Raw genomic sequence first — 16,729 nt, 5'->3', positions numbered from 1 at the left:
TGGGAACCATTTATTGGATGACCAAAACCTCTGCCACAGGTCACCCCAAGTGGTTCGCTACGTTTGGTGACTTAGCAGGGGTGCCCGGGTTCATGGGTTAAGGTTTGCCCAGGTCTTGGTGGCGGGTGCGTCGGCCCACCTTCTGCGTGGCGGGACGGTTGGGAGATGCTGGTTGAGAGAGACCCTTCACAACCGGTTACCGCTGTCCGGGCCGCTCGATAGTAATAATAATAATAATACTTGGATGACTTGTATAGCGCCGTTTTTGTGCAAAAACACCTCAAGGGCGCTGTAACACCTCAAGGGCGCTGAAGTACAGGGGCCCGACCCTCAGGCTCACGACTAAGGGTTCGCTGCCCCATCAGCGAGTGAAAAACCCCGCCACTGCTGTTGTGCCGGTTCGTGACCGGAGGGGACCCAGCAGCAGCGTTTGGGGCGCATTGGATGCCCTCTCCAGCCGGACTCTTCCGGCCTATCGCGATGGGCTGGAACCAAACGCCCATCACTCCTGGAAAGCCTGAACCCCAGATTCCTACTCACCCCTCATACCTTTCCTTTCCAGACCTTCCTTTCACCTCATACCCTTACAAAAAAAAAAAAACTTAAAATCATGAATATACATCAAAACAATTTTAACATCATTACAGCGGCGAGTAGCAGGCGTCCCCGGTGCGGGCCAAAACTGTTGATAAATTTTGCCAACATTCGCGGCCTGCACACAAATTCAAATTCTGTTCATCACCATCTTTTGTCCCAACGTCCCAACCTTCTTTTCCTATCCGAAACTCAGATAGCCGAGCCGCCAGACTCCTCCTATCTGGACTGCCCGGGCTTTACCCTTGCAAGCAAGTTCCGACTCAAAGGAGGAGTCTGCCTCTATAGTCGAGCTGACGTCAACTGTGTACGACTATTGAGTCTGGAAAACTCTAGATTCGACGTAATGTGGGTGCGCGTCAATCTTGCCAGTACGGCAAGATTCTACGCATGTCTATACCGCTCACCGAACCATAGCGAATCAGACACCTCCGAACTCTTCAAATATTTGAGCGATACTATTGATGATCTCTTGCCCCGCTACCCTTCGGCCGAGTTTATTGTTCTGGGAGACTTCAATGTTCATAACGAACCATGGTTGAAGTTCTCAGGCCTAACGGACTCGGCTGGCCGACAGGCGGAATCCTTTGCCATTTGCTACGGATTAGAGCAACTGTTTCAGGAGCCTACAAGGGTTCCTGATGTCCAGACTCACCGCTCCAATCTGTTAGACCTATTCTTAACTACTGTGCCACACGGTTATAAGATTGACGTCACAGCGCCTCTGGGATCATCCGACCACTGCCTAGTGACGACATCAATCCCCGTTAACCTCAGACCAACCAATGAGAGGCTGAGGAGAAAAGTGTGGCACTATAGGTCAGCAGATTGGTTCGGTATGCGGGCCCATTTCAACATTTTCCGTGGTCAGTTGTTTTCGGATTTCGGACCCTTCAAGATGTGCCCAGGAGATTGGTGAAGTCATCAAATCGGCGATGGATGGCTTCATACAATCGACTACTAAAGAAACTGGTGTGGGCTCAAAGCCGTGGTTCAGTCGACAATGCTCCGAAGCAGTTCGACGAAAAAACGCGGCTTACCGAGCCTTCAACACATCTCGAACGCCTGAAAGCAGATCAGCATACAACAAATCGGCAAAGGAATGCAAGAGAATCATTAATAGGTCAAAATTCGAACACGACCTGCAGATCAGCAAAAAGCTGGCTGCCTGCCCGCATGGCAGCAGAGTATTCTGGTCGCTTGCGGGCTCAATAGGTCGGAATTTTTGCAAACCCAGTTTGCCACCTCTTACCAGACCTGACGGCTCACTAGCAAACACCGCCACCGAAAAGGCCAACCTATTAGGGAAAATGTTTGCGGAAAACTCGACCCTCGACGACGGAGGTGCTGTTCCGCCGTCGGTTCCTCACTGCGGCTTCTATATGAATAAGCTGAGGATCCGGCATCGGGATGTACTCCACGATATACGGGGGCTCGTTGTTAACAAAGCTAGTGGACCTGATGGAATACCTGCCCTGGTATTGCAGAGGTGTGCTGCGGAAATAGTTCCAGTTTTGACAAAGCTCTTCAAAATGTCCCTGAAGTGTGGCACTGTGCCCTCTGGTTGGAAAAAAGCGGTCATTCACCCTATTCCCAAGAAAGGTGACCGCTCCAACCCGGCCAACTACCGCCCCATAGCGATCACATCAGTTTTGTCCAAAGTGATGAAACGTGTGATCAACGACAAACTGCTCACATACCTCGAGAAGAACAAAATTATCAACGACCGTCAATACGGATTCCGGCGGAACCGCTCGAGCGGTGATCCTCTCGCGTATGTGACGCATGTTTGGGGGCGGTGCCTGGAACGTCACGGTGAGACCCAAACGGTCGCACTAGACATATCCAAGGCTTTTGACCGGGTCTGGCACCGAGGACTTGCCTCCTTACGGACTTCCCGCATCCCTGTGTACGTGGATTGCTGACTTTTTAAGGGATAGGTCGATTCAGGCAGTTGCTGACGGTTTCACCTCTTCCTCACACTCTATAAATGCTGGCGTCCCACAGGGATCGGTTCTGTCTCCGACTTTGTTTTTGTTGCACATCAATGACCTTTTGACATGTGCACCGATTCATTGTTACGCGGATGACAGTACAGTTAATGATAGCTTTTTGTTTGACAAGCCCCCAAAGGGCACACAAACTCCAACGGCTCGGAGGGCTTTGAAGCAGAGAATGGACGGTTATCTCGAGAGTATTTCCTCCTGGGGTAAAAATAATCTCGTCGAATTTAATGTTTCAAAGACCCAATCCTGTCTGATTACGTCTAAAAGGGATCCAAATGATAATCTAGTCTCCTTCAACGGAAGCAATCTTCCGAACAGGCCTTCCATTGATATGCTTGGTGTAACTATAAGTGACCAGCTCAGGTACGGGGGCTCCATCGAAGCGAGAGTAAAATTGGCCCTTGACTCTGTGCAAAAACGGGCGGTCCGTTTGATAGATTCCCCAATCTTAACAAACGGACTGCAATCTTTAGAGTACAGGCGTCAGATAGGTATGCTGTCCATGTTCTATCGGTATTACAATGAAAGATGCTCTGAGGAACTAGCGTCATTGATCCCTTCGGCACCGGTGCGTAGTCGGGATACACGCCAAACGCGCGCCCAACATTTGTACACGGTTGACATTTGTCACATGAGAACGGGTCGCTTCTACGATTTGTTCTTAAGTTCAACAGCTCGGCTGTGGAACGAACTGCCGGCCTCTGTGTTTACTCCCTCCTACAACATGGGACTCTTCAAGACCCATGTTCACTCCTTCCTCTCCACAAAAAGACCCTCCACACAGCATCCCCAAAGATGACATAGGCCCTGAGGGAAATTATTTTCTTCAGGGCCTCCTGTGTGGAGTTAATATAAAAAAATAAAAAACTTAGCAGGAGTGCCCGGGTTCGTGAGGTGAATTTTGTCTAATTGCGTCTACCCACCGATCCGGAGACACTACTTGATGGAGATCCTTTGACCTATCCAGCAGGACTATCGACTGGGACAATTGGATTCATACGTCCGTAACTCCTGGCCACACTGACCCCCAGAGTCCTAACCAATGCTCATACCTGTTTCAATCCCAGAACAACCTTTCCTTTATATAATTAACAAGGCCATCCAATATCCATCTCCAACGATGACAAAGGTCGTGAGGAAAATTATTCTTCTCATGGCCTCTTGTGTAAAGTTAAAAAAAAATCATTTTCATTCAAACATCATCTCAAACGTACCCTTTGTTATTCCAGTCCATTGACTTTACATTGACATTGTCCGACCCAAGTATTTGATTCAATATACGCCTTTTATCTAAAACGCTTATGAAATATTTCTGTGAATTTTAAACACGATAATTCTTTCCACATAATAATATATTTTGTGTACATAACTAACCCACATTAACTTTTAAAGCTACGATAATAATATATAAATTTTATGCACTCATGTGGATTTCTTTATTTAGTTATTTTTTTCAAAAGCATGACCTAAAACAACTGCACTCAGTGTTCAATTCGAACTTACTTCTATCGTTCTATATGTATGTATATCTTTTACATATATTTTTTAAAACTACTGGTTCTGTATACAGGTGACCTTCCGTCCAAAAAAGTGTGTTTGTAATTTAAAATCAAAACCAAAATCTTCAATATGTAGGTATCTACTTTCTTAATTATGAACCGTACATACTTTATGCAGCAATTTGTCCATAAAACGTCATCATATATCAATGATTTCAAACTATCTTCAGACAATAGGTAGGCACCATAATAATGCAAATAAGAAAGTCCATACAAAAACGACGATTTCATATTTGAAAAAAATATCTTTAACGAAACCATTAAAAGGGCCATCATCTTGAAACGGAAACGGAACGTACAAACAAATTTAAAGAAAGACGAAATGCCAAATGGTCGAATTAAAACGGGAATTTGCTATGCTCAGTCAATAATAATAATTAGATAATTGTAGAGCACCGTTTTTGTGAAACATTTCTTTCGACCGACCTATAACGTACTCATGTTATGAATTTATTGAGAGTTGAAAAAAGCATGACCTAAAACAACTGCGCTAGATGTTTAATTCTAACCTACTTCTTCCTTACCTCTATCGTGAAGGAATCTTTTACGCATACATTACCTAACGATTATCGGTACGGAGTTCCTTGATGAAGTGTTGTTTCATGACGATGAAATTCACTTGTGGGCAATGAGTCAGCTTTGGCGTTCGAAGTATGGGCCGCGCATATCGGATCAGGTACAGGTCTCCGGCGATAACTACAAAATGCCGGCATTCACGCTGAGATATTGTACAAGTCGTACTGAAAAATAATTGGATAGCAATGGTATAACCTTTCATCGGTAATTATTGCTGTACCACAATCAGTAGTCGTGGGAATTGACTTATTAATGTTAAAAATTCGTAGAGCAGTCTGAAGGATTCGGGCGACATCGGCAGCCGCCACACCCCCCTTGATATATCCCGCACGGCAACAACATTTCACACTGATATTGAGAGGAATGTAGACTGTATTTATATATAACTCAATTCTTGTTGGAAGCAGAGCTATATTCTTTTCACTATTGGAAACCACGAATCTTATTTGCTACATGTGGTTATTTTTCTAAAATTAATACTCTTATGTACCTATACTTCTATAAGAAGTTGTTTTATAGTTTTCTACCCCTGAAGCAGACTGCCTTACTTCCGTTAAATTCGCACCCTTTATTGCATTGTTTCGGAGCCCTGCACGATGGAAAGGACCCTCCTCCTTGACTGACGCAATACAGAAAAGAATTGTATTATAGATGGAGCAAATTGAGATGAAATTTGGCGAATTTAATCCAATGAGAAAGCTACTGAATTCTACACGTAAAATTAATTTCCAATTGCCCGGGGTTATGAACCAACGTAACGCCCCGCCCCACAACTTTATATAAACAAATAAGAATATGCAATTAGGAATATAAAAGATGCATTACAGTTTTTTGCATTGTCAAGACTTGCATAAAGCAAGATTAAATAATGCATGTTGTAGTTTAATGTTTTATAAAAGGAGTTTTAGATTTTGAAAGGACGACATTCTCATTATGTTTGTGTAATATGGAACCATGTTCACAATAATTCTGCATCTTGGTTTTTTTTTTCTTTATTTTGGGTACTCAGGTTGTGATAAAACCAACTTTTTTATTGCATCCACTTGCACGTGAAGAAAACTCATCTTTGTACTAAAATCTATTTTTTCAGAAGAACAAAGAAAGGACAAAAAGATGCAAAAAGAGACGAGTCTAGCCAAGAAGAGCCAAGAAGAACTAAGATGATCCAAGGCAAGCAAATAAGAGCCAACAAGAGACAAGAAGAGCCAAGAAGAACCAAGGCTAGCCAAGAAGAGAAAAGAAGAGCCAAGAAGAGCCAAGATGAGCCAGGGCGAGCAAATAAGATCCAACAAGAGACAAAATGAGCCAACAAGAGACAAAAAGAGCCAAGAAGAGCTAAGGCTAGCCAAGAAGAGAAAAGAAGAGCCAAGAAGAGCCAAGGTGAGCCAAGGCGAGCAAATAAGAGCCATAAGAGACAAGAAGAGCCAAGAAGAGTCAAGAAGAGTCTAGAAGAGTCAAAAAGAGCCGAGAAGTCACAAAATGAGCCATGGCGAGCAAATAAGAGCTAACAAGAGACAAGAAGAGCCAAGAAGAGTCAAGAAGATCCAAGAAAAGATGGGGAAAAAACAACTCTCAATCAAATCCATTGTTCCTACTCTTTCGAAATTCCAATATTGGCTTATTAGGTTGCCATGTACACCAATCGATTGAACTCTAACCTCATTCCCATCCTAAAAGTAAGTATTCCAAGACCTAATAAATCTGTGCCCTCTGGTGTACCGGTCCCACCGGGACAGGAGTGCGTCTGGTTGTCCAGATATAATAATAATAGAATAAGAATCCCTATTTTAATCTCATTGATGATATTTCTTACTTTCATATTCTACACCGTTTGCAACATTCTTATCCAAGAGTGTCTCATTTCTCTATTTTAACATCTCTTTGAATCGGCCGCAATTAAATTAACGTTCGCTCAGTTGTCTTTATTTAAGTATGTTTTAATGCTCCTCGTAAAGTTTACAAAGGAAAAATGTCACATTTTCGACATAGGCGTAAATTTTCGACAAACTAACATGAAACTTAAATGTTTGTACGATCAAAGAAAGAAATAATCGACGGATTTTAGGATTCTAGATAATTTCAAAGTAGCTACTTATTTTTTCATTGACGCGTCAAGTCAACAAGTCAGGAATGTAAGCAATTGTATGAAAGATCTGATCGGGAGCAGCCAATAAAATTATCAGTATCGACTCCTCGACTGCACAAAATAAGTTCTAATAACTCTACTAGCGCAGACCTGTGAAAAGTCGCGGATTATGTTCATCGTGAGACTTGATAAATCGAAAGTATTAAAAAAATATAGTTGTTTAGGATCATTCCCCTTCAAAAATAAAAATTGTCATTTTTAATCACTATAACTTTTAATCACCGTTAATAGTTAATGTCACCGTTAATGAACTTGAAAAATGACGTCTTCTGTCAAAAATTTTAACAATTGAAATAGCCATTTTGTTTAATTTTAAATGTCTGTACGAAATAATAATAACGGTAAGATGTGGGTAAACGGAACATACTGACGCTAATTTAATTATTTGTCGAAAAAACACTTTAAAAAAATATCTGAACATGAATTATTTGTTTGTGCATAAATCAAAAAGTATCAGGCCAATAAAAACTGCATTAAATTTCAAAATCTCTTACTTTCGAACCCATTTTCGGTTATGGTTTTATTGTATAATGTGACAAATTTAGTTCTTTACAAAATGGTGTTAAAATATTTAAATATTTATGCCTGAACTTCGCAAAATGAAATAAAACACACTTTTTGCTGATGTTTTTTTTTGCTTTAATTAAAACAAGCGGCTAGTGTTAAGCCGGAATTTAAACCTTATCGCCATCTACATAAGGAGTGTTATTGTAAGCGGCCCGATTCCTGTTACACGACGCTGTTGGTGAAAATGATTTTTATGAGGGAATTAATGTATATATTTTTAGGTTTCATGATAACTCAACACAGTGACAATTCAACCCACTTTCAAAAAGTAATATAAATTCATTAGAAACGAGGAAAAAATAATTAAACCTAACCTAACCTACTTAACTCAGTGAATAAAGTTTTTATTTCATCACTTTCCATGACTTTTATAACTTTTTAAAGATGTGATGATTTATACGGTCACCTTGTTAGTTATTTTTATTTAAAATTAATATAAATACTATTCTACCAAAAAATATTTTATGTAAGACGGTTTGAAAATTTTATAAAACGTTTTTCAAATATAAAATTAGCGGTAAACGCAGCGAACCACTTGGGGTGACCTATGGGAGAGGTGTTGGTTATCCCATAAATGGCTCCCGGGGAGACGGTACCCAAACCCGCCTCCCAAAATAAATTAAGGTCCGTCCATTACGCCGGTCCGCGTGACAAATATTGTTTTTACAAGATTTCATTACTAATGTCGTTAAGATTACCACTTTATTTTAGAGATTTGCTAGGGCAATTTCAACCATAAGTCTGTCCAATACACAGTGCCGCGCGTCGCATATTTTTATACATGGCTTCTTCACTTACGTCGTTAAGATTCCGACTTTATTTTAGAGTACTGTCTTGTCTTAAGGCAATTTATACTACCGCATTTTTATACCTACTACAAACTGTATGTACATATTATTATCTACAAAGTTCCTACTTATACTGCTCTGTCAGATTTAAATTCAGAATGCCGTCAATTGGAGCCCTGTCTTTGGCGTGATATACAGGGTGTATCGGCAAGTACCCGACAAACTTTAACCAGCTATTCCTTAGCACATTTGGAGTAAAAAATGTTATTGGCACTTTGCTGTCCGGTAACATTTTTTTTAATAAAAAAAATATTATTCATATTTTCACCACATGTCACCAATGTTTTATCCTTTGTCAAAGTTTGAAAACCCGTCTGGCAATATTTTGTTCGAGTTTCGTTGAATAATGTACGTACGTACCTACGTTGGCGCGCTTTTACAATCACAACGAAATGGCACAGCACCATTCGTCTCATTTTTAACTATTATTATTTAGTGTGTACGAAAGAGCGAGGACACTTTTTGACGCACTTGCTAATAACAGCTGTTGAACGCGAGAAACAAGGCAAATGACAGTGACGGAGTGTGGATTTTTTTTATTTATTTTTTGTTTTTAATGGAAAAAAATGTTACCGGACAGCAAAGCGCCCATAACATTTTTTACTCCAAATGTGCTGAGGAATAGCTGGTTAAAGTTTGTCGGGTACTTGCCGATACACCCTGTATAATGTAATATAATAAAACCGTCAGACAGTGGTCCTATCTAGTGTCAGACTTCCCGGTACAGTTGCAATGCAGTCGCCTGGGAAACTGTGACACGGCGAATCTGACAGTAGTTGACTCTGCGTAGCATGAACCGGTATCGTGTTGGGCCGCACGGTCGCGCCGTTGGCAGTACCAAATCTGACAGCTTGTGGCAGCTGGGATTCAAACAGGGCTGGCACAAATCGACATAATTATAATGTAGACATACTAATAACACATTAATTTACTTTTTTATTTCCAATTGGGCGGCTTACGTGGGAGAGGGGCAGAGTAGAAGTCCGACGAAGGAAAAATCTGTTTTTTTACTAAATATGTTACTACCAACAGAATTAAAATGTCGAATGAATATTGGACTTGAATCGTCAGTGGAACAAACTCCAAATATCGCTCAGGCGAGAGACTGTCACTCAAATTCTAGAAATGTTCATAAAATTCTAGAAATTGGGATTGTATTATCTTTTTTTAAAGTTTTTTTTCTTGAAAGTTTGTAAGTGTGTAGCAATTAATACTACAAAGGAAAAGGTGGGTATTATAGTAATTATTATCACAATTTTCTGGTACGAATAAAACATAAAACTAAAGCATATATTTTCTTTGAAGATAAATAATACAAAATTAGTAACAATAAATAAAATGAAAACATAAAATTAAACATTTATAGTGGTCGTTTTAAGCCAAAAATGTTACAATTTTGGGATGAGGGTTTGGGTACCGCTGCCCCTGGAACCATTATATAACAACACCTCTGACATGGGTCACCACAAAGCGGTTCGCTTCTTTGAGTGTTTTAGCAGGGTTGCCCTGGGTCACCGGGTTAGGTGTGTTCACAAGATGCGCTTGCCCAGCAGCTGCGTAGCGTGCAAGATCGGCAGAGGCTGGTTTAGGCAGACCGTTTAACCTCTCCAACTGGTTTATTGACCCATCGCCTTGCGCCGCAGTGGAAGGGATATATCCAATCGTCTGTCACTCCTGGATACACTGATCTTTAGATTCCCCAACACTCATACCTTTTACCTTCCCAGAACTTCTTCTCCTTCCTTTCCTTAAAAAAGACGCTCCACACAGCATCTCATAAGATGACATAGGCCCTGAGGGAAATTAATTTTCTCAGGGCCTCCTGTGTAGGGTTAATGTAAAAAAATACATTAAAATAATGTACCTACTAATGTTTTTTTTTGTAAATAAGCAGTTCAAAAAAGTACATAAATATTGAATTATTGGTAGAGTAAAACAAAAACAAAACTGATGTAAGTAAATACTACTTACTACAGATGGTGTAGATATGTTTTTTTTGATAGGTGTTGTATTTTCGCCAAGATTTGGGGTGTTTATTATAATAGTAAATGTTTAAACGCAACAAGGTATCTTTAAAGGTTTTCTGTGGTGAATCTTACATTTTAGGGTCAATACAATATGTCTTTGAGTTAAAATGGTTTTTAAATGGGGTACTGCATACACACAAGTGCATGTATTTGGTTAGACGGTTAATAATAATAATAATATTGGACAATTTTTACAGCGCCGCTTTTGTGAGTTATAATCTCAGGGACGCTTTACAGTTGATACAGGTATTACAAAAATATAAATATTACCAAAATAAAGTGAAGTTAAGTAAAGTAAAATGAAGAACAGGAACAAGTGACATGAAGATAGAAGACGGAGACTCTGCAGCAAGAATCCTAGGTGGTGAAAAAACTGGAACAGCTGCTGCAGCGAGAGAGTCCAACAACAGTGCCAACACGAGGTTCGTCATCCATCCAGGGATGTGTCTGCTGCTAATAAAGCACTGACACCATATCCTCACATAGATACCAGACCTTGGCAGCATCGCTGCAACGTTCAACAAAGATAGAATATGGAGACTCTGCAGCAGAGTCTATCGCGTCCACCAACATTACCAGCACGAGGTTCATCATCCATCCAGGTATATGTCTGCTGCTAATAAAGCGCTGACACAATATCCTCACATAGATAACAGACCTTGGTAGCACCGCTGTGACGATTGACGAAGATATAAGATGAAGACTCTACAGCCAGAATCCTAGGTGGTGAAGAAAATGGACTTTTTTTAAAACTTTTGGACGCGAGCAAATAAATTTTAGACATTGAATGCTATAGGTTTGCCTTTGGTCCAAAACATAACTTTTTTGGAACAAAATGTTGGAGAGGTAAGTTTTGATTTCATTGTATAGACTATAGAACCTTAAAAATTGATTTTTGTGCAATTTCCAGGAGCTTTATGTGATTATAAATTTTACACATCTGATAACAATCATTTAAAAGTTAAAAAAACCTTTATTATTAAGAAGGGCCAAGATGATTAATGAATTGAAAAAATATATTTAAATTAACAAATAAATGATGACCCTGCCAACTATGAAGTGAGTGACAGGTTAGTGGGAAATGTCGCCACATTAAAGGGATTCCAAATTCAAACAAGAAAAAACACGCTTTTGATGATCTTCTCGCGAACCCACACCGCGCTGTCAAAAAAATCTCAGCACAAACTATATTATTCACATTTATTATACACTAGCTGACATGTACCCGGTGTTGCTCGACGACTTATAAATGGTTTGAGGTAATGTTTTGTCGTCGGGAATTCTAGAGTTCTACCTGACAACCAGATGCATTTTAAAGGTGGAAATAATATTATTGTATTGTTTTTTCCGATTTTATGTCCGGGTTAAATCTTCCACATAGGAAAAACTAAACCCTTCCACATACTTTTCCACAAATGATCATCTAGTCAATCAACATTATGCAAGTGCATTATATAAGCAAAATAAATACAAGAACAACACGTCAACTCACCAGAGATCAAATGGGAAAATAATTCACCTACTCCAGATATTTTCATATCAGAGGGTTCGGCTCGGTAGAACTCCTAACTGGACCTATAAATCCTACTCATCCCTCAACATAAATATTTAAAAAATCTTTCTTTATCCTATATATATTAAAAATTATTGGTTTTTTCATTTTAATAAATAATTTTTTTGATAGATCTAATACGCCTAAATTTTTAATGAGAGAGCTAGGTATAATGCCAGTAGCCGAAATAACGAATGGTTATATTTTTATAGTCTGAGAATGTCAAATTCTTTTTATCTCATTTCCTAAATCTTTGTATTTTCTTATTTTTTCATTAACAGATTTTTGAATATTACAGGAATTTGGAATAACGACATCAATGATATAAGTTATTTTTTAAATTTTGTTTATTTAAGTTTATTTTATTATTTTTTATTATTTATTATTTATTAACGCCCTATCGGGCTTTTACACAGAAAATTGAAAATTTATGTATCTAAGTGCAACACAATACGTGGATAATAGCATAACTATATACAAATAAAATAAAAATCAAATTCTAATACTAAAATTAACATCAATCCAAATAATGTCACCTGATATCAAGTTTCAATTATAAAGTAAGTATGTGCATTGTACATTCGAATTTGCATACAATTATTCATGTTTGTTGCAAACAGGAAAATAATTTACTCGTAAGGTATATAAAAAATAAATATATTTATAGTTATTTTTTATTTGCTTCTCTTGATAGTGTCACGTCTTTCTCGAGCGTCAATCACTTCTTCTACCATTCAAACAAAATTCCTGGCAATCGTATGAATAGTATAGAAACGCATATGTATCTTCGACTGTGACAGTCCCAGTCGAAGATACGTAGACTGTATATGAACACTTTTCTGTCATACAGATTACTGACATAACCCTACTGAAGTAATTGATTTATTTGATAATGCCGTATTGTCTTCCCCGGGCGTTCTTTCCTTCTTCTATTACTTGTGAGTCATTATACTGCATATTCTCCTGACACTCCTTTCTAGGTCCGACCGCTCTACGTATCCTAACCATCAAACCACTCGACCGATGGCGAATTTCCCAATGACGTTGCAATATCTCTAGACTTGATGTTGGTGCCTGACGGATTTGGGGGGTCGAGTCATTAAGTCAGTACCGTGACATAATAGAGCACAATAATAATTCGCCAGTTTGTAAATGGCTGCGATTCCTGTTGATACTGCTGGCTCTAAGCTAACCCCCCTCATCGGTCAATGACATAAGCGCACTAACATGTAACGTATTGTAACGGACGTACTGCTCCGTGATCGGACGCGGTCGCCCCATATTAAAATCCTTTATTTTCCTTAAATTTGCCTGTCTTTAAATTAAATAAACTGGAGTAAATTATGTAAAAATGAAAATGTCAATGTATGAAAAGATAACTTGTATAACCCTCTGTTTGTAAAAATGTAATGTAAATGAATATATAAACAATAAATGAAACGTCGGAGCTTGGCTAGGAGACACGGGCAGAGAAGTATACCGAGAGAGCTGGTGGATTAATAGCATTTAATTAGTATAGCATTTAATTCGGGCACGGTTATGAGAATCGTGCTTATACGAGAGGGAACGTTCGGCCGCGACCCGAAGCAAAGGGCCGTGCGCCGTCATAGCGTACGAGGTGGTTTGCCGCCCGAACGTTCCACCAGCGCGATTCTGAGGACCGTGCCCGAACAAAGAGAGGCCGTGGTCACGTTCGACCACAGGGCCCGAAATTACCGGCCGAGAGGCGGTAGCTAACCCGGCGGCGGGCCGCGGGCGCGTCACAAAACACGGGCCTCGATTCCAGGAATCAAAGAGAAAGCAGGCCCGTGTGAGCGTCGCTCGGCCAGCGAAGGCCGCCGGGGTCTTATAAAACGGGAACAGTCCCTTGAAACATTAGATCTCCAGCAACCACCACCAGCTCTACACCTCTCTCTCTGCTCTGCCCTCTACCTCGCTCCGACTTCTGACTCTGCTCGCCTTCTTTCACTCTGACCCCCGCCTCACCCTGGACCACGGACTGCCTACCCCTTCGGACCAGACTCGGAATCAGCTCAAGAACAAGCGACAAGTAATCGGACCAGCTCTACAGCGGCTTCAGAGACGGCCCCGTTCTACCCCTCCACGCCACTGAAGGACGACATCTCACGCCTCCACAGATTGGGATCACCGGCCCCCTTACAGTCTTATGTGTCACACGATTACGTCTGATACACGAATAATGATCTATTTTTAGAATAAACACACGAATTTGCGCCACAACCCTTGGGCCACAAGATATATTTTATTATTTGGCCACAACTAAGGCGTTTCATCGCCAGCTCTTACGGAGCCTTTTACATTAAAAATACACCTCATACAACAATAAAAAAATACATTTGCGGGAATTTTCATACTTTGATATTGATTTAGCATGAACATGACACATTTGGTTATTCACAACCGTCGGTGTTTAGATTTCGCATGGCGTCTCTAATACTTTTGGGCAGATTTACGATGACAGTTGCTTGAGAGATGTGTTCGCGCCCAGCCAAAGGAGCGCGGCTGCTCAAGACGCTATTTTAGAGCGAGGGGGTCATAACGCCGTTTAGGTAAAACATCAAAGTTAACTTAATTTGAAGGTAGGCACTAACTTAACTTATATCAGATTTGGGTGCAATGCTTTTCAGAATTTTTAAATAGATACGTGGTAGTTTTATAGATGTGATCTGTTTCGTTGCCCTTCGTGGTATTATTCACTCGCGCGATTAGTTGTATATATATAATTCATTTATCATATTATTTTATTAATATTATTCCTAAAAATATTATTACGGAAACGTACGAATTGTTTACTTCGGTTTAAAGCCAATGAATTCACCTAGATTTCGCAGTTTATCTCATATTTTTAGGTCCTATAAAATTGGCACATTATTACATGCGATCGCTCAAAACGTTTTTGTAAACTTGCGATAATATGTCAAAAATCATTCGAGTTTGATTCTTTCAAACACTTTCTATTTAAATATCGGTATAGCAGAGAAAAGACCAGCATCATTTGGTTTTTCAAAAACATTACTGTACCATTACTGTAATCATTATAATTATTATTTTTTTGCAAAAATAAGACAGGACAGGGTAAATGCATCAATGGGGTTAATTAAGTACGTCAATGTAAAAAATAAATCATCCAATAAATTGAAAGAGGAAATACGTAATAAGAAATTTTTCTTTCGTAGAAGTAAGTCAATCTTTCATATTGTGTGTTTTTCTGAAGTGACCTGCCAGGTAAGTATGTTTTTTGTGTATCTGTTTGTAAATAATAAAATTAGATAGAGCCTAGTAACTAGTAATAAATTGTGCAGCGCCGTTGTGGTAATTTATTCACAAAAACATCTCTATACAAAATAACCAATTATTATTATTGTTATATAGACAGAACGGATAGAACCTTGCAAATTATTTAAAAAATTAACTCCATTAAGGTCATCTTTGGGGATGCTGTGTAGAGAGGGTCTCTTTGAGAAAGGAAGGAATGAACACGGAGGAGGAAACACAGAAGCCGGCAAATCGTTCTACAGCCGAGCAGTTGAACTCAAGAGCGAGTCGTAGAAAGGACCCGTGTTTCCCGACTCAAGGGATCAATGTCGCTAGTTTTTCGGAGCATCTTCCATTGTAATATCCGTAGAACAAGGACAGCAACCCTGCATATTGGACCTCGTTGTCACACAGAATGAACAACAAGCAGGCATTATCAGATCAACAAATTAAACCTCTTGTCTCTAGTCTCTATGTATCTTTAGGCTGGCCGCATACATACGTTTTCCGTATTCGATTTCCGAATTCGTTTTCCGTATTCGGAATTCCGTGAGACTAGCGCAAACGTTCGTTTTTCTTCATTCGGAATGTATCAACGTCAGTACCAGTGTTAACAACAAGGGCGATATATCGCCATTTAGGCTACTCAGAGCGAGAATCGGCGCCGAAAAAATCTAAAAGGCGACTGGTCGCCAATTAAGCTACTTCAAAAACATTTTCTTAAATTCTCTAGCCACCTCCCCCATAATTTTTTTTATTTTCTGGGGACAAATTTTATTTTTTTGAAATTCTCTAGCCACCCCCCCCCCCCCACGAAATTTTTATTTTCACGTCAAAACATCGATTTTAAACATGTCCCACCTAACAGCAAATTCGGCTACTTTACGCTACCTTATGTATGAGAAACGGCGATATTAGGTCAAGATCCGTTGGCAACACTGAATTACTGACAGAAAGTTTCCGAACGTTTGCGTCGACACAAACAAAATGTATGCAAGAGCTGCGTTCCGCATGACGTCATTAGGTTTTTTCCATTCGGTTTCTCCGAACGCGCCGGCTTGCATTCGGAACGTACGTAAGGAATTTGTTCCGTTCGGAACTAAAACGAACGTGTGCGGCAGTTAATGTATTTTCTACTGATTCCGTGCATTCGGATGTCCGAATACGGAAAACGAATTCGGAAATCGAATACGGAAAACGTATGTATGCGGCCAGCCTTAAATAACATAAAATAAAGTCGATTTCCGCGTCTGTATGTTTGTGCGCTTAGTTATTTTAAACTACTCAACGGATTTTGATAGCGTTTTCTTTATCATTTAGAGAATTTCTTCCGGAAGGTTTATAGATATAATACTTGCATATTATATATGTGTAATATATGCATATTATGTTTATATAAAGTACAGAAATGTCGACATTTGGAATCAAGGAGTAAATTAACTTTTTTCGGGCGCTTACATTTGAGATACATTAAAATAATGTCATCTAATGGTATTTATTGATTCACCTACTCTACTGCAACTCAACTCATTCCCTTCAATATCCCCTCGCACAGACTCAGAAATAATGAACTGCTCT

This window comes from Hesperophylax consimilis, chromosome 19 (genome assembly GCF_061612785.1).
Source record: "Hesperophylax consimilis isolate HC1 chromosome 19, BYU_Hcon_1.0, whole genome shotgun sequence".
Taxonomy (NCBI): Eukaryota; Metazoa; Arthropoda; class Insecta; order Trichoptera; family Limnephilidae; genus Hesperophylax; species Hesperophylax consimilis.
This window is presented reverse-complemented; position numbering follows the sequence as displayed.